Below are 9,073 nucleotides of genomic sequence, written 5' to 3'. Positions count from 1 at the left end.
TGTCGATGGCACAGCACAGCACAGCACCGTGCCTATGACGAAATCAACTTCATTAAACTCAACTCATACTTCAAATGCACCAAGAGAACTTGCACACCCGAATGGGAGACCGTCAAAGTCAATCGGGGGTCGATTTAATAGCATACTACAGAAACTTGCACACCCGAATGGGAGACCGCCAAAGTCAATCGGGGGTCGATTTAAGAGCATACTTTACAAAATGATCCGAGAATCTGCACACACCGAGTGGCAGACGGTGATGAAAACGTCCGCCCTTGTACGCTGGATGGCACTATTTCACAATGGTAAGTGGTAGAGGCACGTCGGTCATATTGTACAACATACCAAAAAAGTTCCACACCCGCATGGGAGACCGTCAGAGTCAATCGGGGGTCGATTTAATAGCATACTACAGAAAATTGCACACCCGAATGGGAGACCGTCAACGTCAATCGGGGGTCGTTTTAATAGCATACTACAGAAACTTGCACACCCGAATGGGAGACCGTCAAAGTCAATCGGGGATCGATTTGATAGCATACCACAGAAACTTGCACACCCGAATGGGAGACCGTCAAAGTCAATCGGGGATCGATTTAATAGCATACTACAGAAACTTGCACACCCGAATGGGACACCGTCAAAGTCAATCGGGGGTCGATTTGATAGCATACTACAGAAACTTGCACACCCGAATGGGAGACCGTCAAAGTCAATCGGGGATCGATTTGATAGCATACCACAGAAACTTGCACACCCGAATGGGAGACCGTCAAAGTCAATCGGGGGTCGATTTAATAGCATACCACAGAAACTTGCACACCCGAATGGGAGACCGTCAAAGTCAATCGGGGGTCGATTTGATAGCATACTACAGAAACTTGCACACCCGAATGGGAGACAGTGAAAGTCAATCGGGGGTCGATTTAATAGCATACTACAGAAACTTGCACACCCGAATGGGAGACAGTGAAAGTCAATCGGGGGTCGATTTAATAGCATACTACAGAAACTTGCACACCCGAATGGGAGACAGTCAAAGTCAATCGGGGGTCGATTTAATAGCATACTACAGAAACTTGCACACCCGAATGGGAGACCGTCAAAGTCAATCGGGGGTCGATTTAATAGCATACTACAGAAACTTGCACACCCGAATGGGAGACCGTCAAAGTCAATCGGGGTCGATTTGATAGCATACTACAGAAACTTGCACACCCGAATGGGAGACAGTCAAAGTCAATCGGGGGTCGATTTAATAGCATACTACAGAAACTTGCACACCCGAATGGGAGACCGTCAAAGTCAATCGGGGGTCGATTTAATAGCATACTACAGAAACTTGCACACCCGAATGGGAGACCGTCAAAGTCAATCGGGGGTCGATTTAATAGCATACTACACAGAGAAGTTCCACACCCGCATGGGAGACCGTCAAAGTGAATCGGGGGTCGATTTGATAGCATACTACAGAGAACTTGCACACCCGAATGGGAGACCGTCAAAGTCAATCGGGGGTCGATTTGATAGCATACTACAGAGAACTTGCACACCCGAATGGGAGACAGTCAAAGTCAATCGGGGGTCGATTTGATAGCATACTACAGAAACTTGCACACCCGAATGGGAGACCGTCAAAGTCAATCGGGGGTCGATTTGATAGCATACTACAGAAACTTGCACACCCGAATGGGAGACAGTCAAAGTCAATCGGGGGTCGATTTAATAGCATACTACAGAAACTTGCACACCCGAATGGGAGACAGTGAAAGTCAATCGGGGGTCGATTTAATAGCATACTACAGAAACTTGCACACCCGAATGGGAGACCGTCAAAGTCAATCGGGGGTCGATTTAATAGCATACTACAGAAACTTGCACACCCGAATGGGAGACCGTCAAAGTCAATCGGGGTCGATTTGATAGCATACTACAGAAACTTCGCACACCCTAATGGGGAGACCCGTCAAAGTCAATCAGTCGATTTGATAGCATACTACAGAAACTTGCACACCCTATCGGGAGAGATGTCAAAGTCAATCGTGTCGATTACAGTATACTTACAGAAAACTTGCACACCCGAATACCGGGAGACCGTCAAAGTCAATCGGGGGTCGAAAAAGTACAGAAATCGAATGGGAGACAGTCAATCGGGGTCGATTTGATAGCATACTACAGAAACTTGCACAGAATAGGAGTCAAGTCATACTACAGAAACTTGCACACCGAATGGGAAAATCAATCGGGGTCGATTTAATAGCATACTACAGAAACTTGCACACGAATGGGAGACCGTCAGAGTCAATCGAGGTCGATTTAATAGCATACTATACAAAATGATCCGAGAATGTGCACACACCGAGTGGGAGACGGTGATGAAAGCGTCCGCCCTTGTACACTGGATGGCACTATTTCACTATAGTAAGGGGTAGGGGCACCTCGGTCATATTATACAACATACCAGAGAAGTTCCACACCGCATGGGAGACCGTCAAAGTGAATCGGGGGTCGATTTGATAGCATACTACAGAGAACTTGCACAGGGAGACCGTCAAAAGTCAATTCGATTTGATAGCATACTACAGAGAACTTGCACACCGAATGGGAGACAGTCAAAGTCAATCGGGGTCGATTTAATAGCATACTACAGAAACTTGCACATGGGAGACGTCAAAGTCAATCGGGGTCGATTTGATAGCATACTACAGAAACTTGCACACCCGAATGGGAGACCGTAAAGTCAATCGGGGTCGATTTGATAACTACAGAAACTTGCACCGAATGGGAGACAGTGAAAGTCAATGGGGTCGATTTAATAGCATACTACAGAAACTTGCACACCCGAATGGGAGAGTGAAAGTCAATCGGGTCGATTTAATAGCATACTACAGAAACTTGCACCCGAATGGGAGACCGTCAAAGTCAATCCGATAGCTCAGAAACACACCGAATGGGAGACCGTCAAAAGTCAATCGGGGTCGATTTGATAGCATACTACAGAAACTTGCACAATAGTCAAAGTCAACGGCATACTACAGAAACTTGCACACCCGATGGGAGACCGTCAAAGTCAATAGCATACTTTACAAAATGATCCGAGAATCTGCACACACACGAGTGGGAGCGGTGATGAAAACGTCGCCCTTATATGTTCGATTGCACTATTTCACTATATTAAGGGGAGGGTGCCTTCGCACACATATTGGTGTGAAATATCTTCCGCCCCCAGCGACAAAGCGGCATTCAAAACAACAACCAAAATTGCGTCGCTTTCCTTCCTGCCCTGCAATGGCTGGAGCAGCAGCAGAAGAAGAGAGAAAATAGTCTCATGGGGTCAGAGGAATGGCAGTGGGCGCGATCTATGAATTTCACTAGCCAGGTCTGTCTCCCAATTGAACATTATTACTCTCTCGGCGCACACGTCGCACCACGGTTTCCGCGACAGCAGCAGCATCATGATGTTGCGTCTATTGTAAGTCCGGAACCGGGTTATTCGGCTGTTCGCGAACAGTCGGGTTTTAACCTTGCTAACAAACGATCAAACAACTTCCACTCTCGAGGTGCGATACGGTGACTGTCCTATCGTCCGCTCTTGTATGCTGGATTGCACTATTTCACTATATTAAGGAGAGGGTGCCTTCACACACCTATTCGGTGTGGAATATCTTCCGCCCCCAGCGAGGCCGCGCCTTCTGCAAAGCGCGCATTCAAAACAACAACCAAAGTTGCCGTCGCTTTCCCTTCCTGCCCTGCAATGGCTGGAGCAGCAGCAGCAGAAGAAGAGAGAGAAAATAGTCTCATGGGGTCAGAGGAATGGCAGTGGAGCGATCTATGAATTTCACTAGCCAGGTCTGTCTCCCAATTGAACATTATTACTCTCTCGGCGCACACGTCGCCACCACGGTTTCGCGACAGCAGCAGCATCATGATGTTGCGTCTATTGTAAGTCCGGAACCGGGTTATTCGGCTGTTCGCGAACAGTCGGGTTTTAACCTTGCCTAACAAACGATCAAACAACTTCCACTCTCGGTGCGGTACGGTGACTGTCCTATCGTCCGCTCTTGTATGCTGGATTGCACTATTTCACTATATTAAGGAGGGTGCCTTCACACACCTATTCGGTGTGGAATATCTTCCGCCCCCAGCGGCGCCGCGCCTCTGCGGCAAAGCGCGGCATTCAAAAACAACAACCAAAGTTGCCGCGCTTTCCTTCCCTGCCCTGCAATGGCTGGAGAGCAGCAGCAGCAGCAAGAGAAGAGAGAGAGAAAATAGTCTCATGGGGTCAGAGGAATGGCAGTGGAGCGCGATCTATGAATTTCACTAGCCAGGTCTGTCTCCCAATTGAACATTATTACTCTCTCGGCGCGCACGTCGCCACCACGGTTTCCGCGACAGCAGCAGCATCATGATGTTGCGTCTATTGTAAGTCCGGAACCGGGTTATTCGGCTGTTCGCGAACAGTCAGGTTTTAACCTTGCCTAACAAACGATCAAACAACTTCCACTCTCGAGGTGCGGTACGGTGACTGTCCTATCGTCCGCTCTTGTATGCTGGATTGCACTATTTCACTATATTAAGGGGAGAGGGTGCCTTCACACACATATTCGATGTGAAATATCTTCCGCCCCCCAGCGGAGCGCTTCGGCGCCTCTGCGAAGCAAAACGCGGCATTCAAAAACAACAACCAAAATTGCCGTCGATTTCCTCTCCCTGCCCTGCAATGGCTGGAGCAGAAGGAGAGCGAGAGAGAGAATAGTCTCATTGGGTCAGAGGAATGGCAGTGGAGCGGGCTAATGGCGAGTAGGCTCGCGATCTATCAATTACACTAGCCAGGTCGCTCTCCCTATTGAACATTATTACTCTCTCTCGGCGCACACGTCGCCACTGCGGTTTCCGCGACAGCAGCAGCAGCAGCATCATGATGTTGCATCCACCAATTAGTCCGGAACCGGGTTATTCGGCTGTCTGCGAACAGTCCGGTTTTAACCTTACCCAACAAACAACATCCACTCTCGAGGTGCGGTATGGTGAATGTCCTATCGTCCGACCTTGTATGCTGGATTGCACTATTTCACTTTATTAAGGGGAGAGGGTGCCTTCACACACATATTCGGTGTGAAATATCTTCCGCCCCCCAGCGGAGCGCCTCTGTGAAGCAAAGCGCGGCATTCAAAACAACAACCATAATTGCCGTCGCTTCCCTGCCCTGCAATGGCTGGAGCAGAAGGAGAGAGATTTTAGTCTCATTGGATCAGAGGAATGGCAGTGGAGTGGGCTTATGGCGAGTAGCCTCGCGCTCTATCAATTACACTTGCCAGGTCTCTCTTCCGTTTGGACATTATTTACTCCGTCTCTCTCTCGGCGCACACGTCGCCACCCTACTAGTTTCCTTCACAGCATATGCTGCGGCCTTTCAGTCCGGGCTCCCCTTCGCCTTGCTGTCTGCCCAACTTAGCGGACTTGCGTTGGCTGATCACCCCGTCTTCGCGTCTGTGCCGGCCTTCAATGCAGCGCCCAACCGTCTCTTGACCGAGATTCATTGCACTATTCCACGCGCAAACGGCTACCCTAAATGTGCATAGACAACGCTCATGGTTCAACACGACCAGGGCGCAGTCTGGGAGCCGAGTATACTAAAAAGAGAGTTTAGCAGCCAAAACTCGTCAAAGCACACGTTGGGTTACCCCATCACCTAACAACGATGATGGCGGTTCCCACCCGTGAAATACACAACCTAACCAATATTGGGCGACGATGGCGCTCATGAGCCCACGTCCCCACAAACAGTAAGAGAAAGAGAGAGAGGAGGAGATGGGCCAATGTGCGGTCCCTCGCCCAATGTCTTATGCCTCGCTGGGGCAAAGAGAAGAGAAGAGGAGCGGATAAGGGAGGAGATTGGCCAACGTGCGGTCCCTCGCGCAATGTCGGCTGCCTCGCTGGAGCTGAGTAAAGAGGAGAGGAGCGGATAAGGGAGGAGATTGGCACACACGGTGGCGCTGCCGGCGCCGAGGATAGCAAGAGAAGGTGCAGTTTGATCTGATCATCTGGTTTGCTATTTCTCTAAGGCCAACGTGCGGTCCCTCGCCCAATGTCGGCTGCCTCGCTGGGGCAAAGAGAAGAGGAGAGGATAAGGGAGGAGATTGGCACACACGGTGGCGCTGCCGGCGCCGAGGATAGCGAGAGAAGGTGCAGTTTGATCTGATCATCTGGTTTGCTATTTCTCTAAGGCCAACGTGCGGTCCCTCGCCCAATGTCTTCTGCCTCGCTGGGGCAAAGAGAAGAGGAGCGGATAAGGGAGGAGATTCGCCAACGTGCGGTCCCTCGCCCAATGTCGGCTGCCTCGCTGGAGCTGGGGCAAAGAGGAGCGGATAAGGGAGGAGATTGGCACACACGGTGGCGCTGCCGGCGCCGAGGATAGCAAGAGAAGGTGCAGTTAGATCTGATCATCTGGTTTGCTATTTCTCTAAGGCCAACGTGCGGTCCCTCGCCCAATGTCTTCTGCCTCTCTCTCAATCTCACTATTTTGGCCGCCGTGATAGGCGCCGCCAACAGCAGCAGCTACCTGGTTGATCCTGCCAGTAGTCATATGCTTGTCTCAAAGATTAAGCCATGCATGTGTAAGTACAAGCCGATTTAAGGCGAAACCGCGAATGGCTCATTAAATCAGCTATGTTTCATTGGATCTGTAAACCCACTTACTTGGATAACTGTGGCAATTCTAGAGCTAATACATGCAATTGGTCTCTGACCGCAAGGGAAGAGCGCTTTTATTAGTTCAAAACTGGTCGGGCCCCGGTCCGTAACCCACCTGTGGTGAATCTGAATAACTTCGGGCTGAGCGCACGGTCTCCGCACCGGCGCCGCTTCTTTCAAGTGTCTGCCTTATCAGCTTTCGATTGTAGGTTATGCGCCTACAATGGCTATAACGGGTAACGGGGAATCAGGGTTCGATTCCGGAGAGGGAGCCTGAGAAACGGCTACCACATCTAAGGAAGGCAGCAGGCACGCAAATTACCCACTCCCGGCACGGGGAGGTAGTGACGAAAAATAACGATGTGAGTCTCATCCGAGGCCTCGCAATCGGAATGAGTACACTTTAAATCCTTTAACGAGTATCCATTGGAGGGCAAGTCTGGTGCCAGCAGCCGCGGTAATTCCAACTCCAATAGCGTATATTAAAGTTATTTGGGTTAAAAAGCTACGTAGTTGGATCTCAGTTCCGGACTGACGATTGCACCGCCGCCGGTGTTTACTGTAAAACCGAACTGGCCGCCCAGCGGCTTCATGCAGGATGCTCTTTGTCAGTGTCATTGGCGGAGAAGTTCACTGAAAAAATTAGAGTGCTCAGAGCAGGCTATTTGAATGGCCCGAATGGTGATGCATGGAATAATGAATAGGACCTCGGTTTCTATTTTGTTGGTTTTCGGAACCGGGGTAATGACTAATCGGAACAAGCTGAGGGGCGATGCGTATTGCGGCGCTAGAGGTGAAAATTCTTGGACCCGTCGCCAGAGCAGAACTTCTCGCAACATTTGCCAAGGATGTTTTTTCGTGTCAAGGCGAAAGTTAGAGTTCGAGGCGATCAGATACCGCCCTAGTTCTAACCGCCGCTTGATGCCAACTAGCGATCCGCCGGCGTTATTCCCATGACCCGGCGGGCAGCTTCCGGGAAACCAAAGTCTTTGGGTTCCGGGGGAAGTATGGTTGCAAAGCTGAAACTTAAGGAATTGACGGAAGGGCACCACCAGGAGTGGAGCCTGCGGCTTAATTTGACTCAACACGGGAAACCTCACCAGGCCCAGACACCGGAAGGATTGACAGATTGAGAGCTCTTTCTCGATTCGGTGGGTGGTGGTGCATGGCCGTTCTTAGTTGGTGGAGCGATTTGTCTGGTTAATTCCGATAACGAACGAGACTCTGGCCTACTAAGTAGTCGACGGATCTCCAGAAAATGGTGTCCAGGTCGCAACTTCTTCTTAGAGGATGGCGGCAGTTCGGCGCAGTTGGTATAACAGGTCTGTGATGCCCTTAGATGTTCTGGAGCATACGGCGCATCTACACTGAAGGGATCAACAGGTTTTCCCCCTCCAGGAGGCGGGTAACCCGTTCAAAGCCTTTCTTCGTAGGGATTGGGAGAAGCGCAATTGTTTCCCATAGACGAATTCCCAGTAAGTGCAAGTCATCAGCTTACGCTGACTCGTCCCTGCCCTTTGTACACACCGCCCGTCGCTACTACCGATTGAATGATTTAGTGAGGCCTTCGGACTGGCGCTCTTGGATTGTCGGCCCCGTTGCCCGCGAGGGTTTTCTGGGGTCGTCGCCTCGAGCTGACGGAAAGATGTCCAAACTTGATCATTTAGAGGAAGTAAAAGTCGTAACAAGGTTTCCGTAGGTGAACCTGCGGAAGGATCATTAACAGAGAGAAAGAGAACGGGGCGCTCTTAAAACTACTACTACTCTCCTGATTTGGGCGGTCTCGGGCTCTGCTCTGTCAACTCCAGCAGCGAAAGAGGACAATCCCGGCCCCCGCACCAAAAATAGGTACCACCACGCTGTAGGTGGACCACACTCGGGCGAGAGCGCGAAGACCGGAGGAGGAGGACGGACGGGGCTTTGGACGGCTGCCCGTCCGTTCCTTACTACCGGCGAATAAGCCTCTTGACCCAAAAAGAGTGAAATTCAAGTGTCAAAAAACAACAACAAGCCGTCCGGCCAAACCCAAACCACAAACTTGGGCTATGTCTGTCAAAACCTTTCATTGAGACTCGACCTGTGATGGTTCGCAAAAAGACCAAATGGCAAATACACAACTCTTAACGGGGGATCACTCGGCTCGTGGGTCGTGAAGACCGCAACCAAACTACGTGTCGGTATATGAATCGCAAAGAATACGAATCGTCGACAAGTTAAAGACGCATGTGCGGCGGCAGCGTCATATGAGCTTGTCGCCACTCTCTAAAATTGAATATCATCCATCCGGGTTGCTGCGGGTTCGGTGCCTGCGGCCTATCTCCTTTGAGGTAGCCAGACGAGCTTCCGCCGGTTCATCGCGCCGCGCCTTGCGCAGGCGTGT

The sequence above is a fragment of the Homarus americanus genome, unplaced genomic scaffold (genome assembly GCF_018991925.1).
Source record: "Homarus americanus isolate GMGI-L3 unplaced genomic scaffold, GMGI_Hamer_2.0 scaffold10847, whole genome shotgun sequence".
Classification (NCBI taxonomy): Eukaryota; Metazoa; Arthropoda; class Malacostraca; order Decapoda; family Nephropidae; genus Homarus; species Homarus americanus.
The sequence above is the reverse complement of the archived record's forward strand: the minus strand, read 5'-3'. Positions refer to the sequence as shown.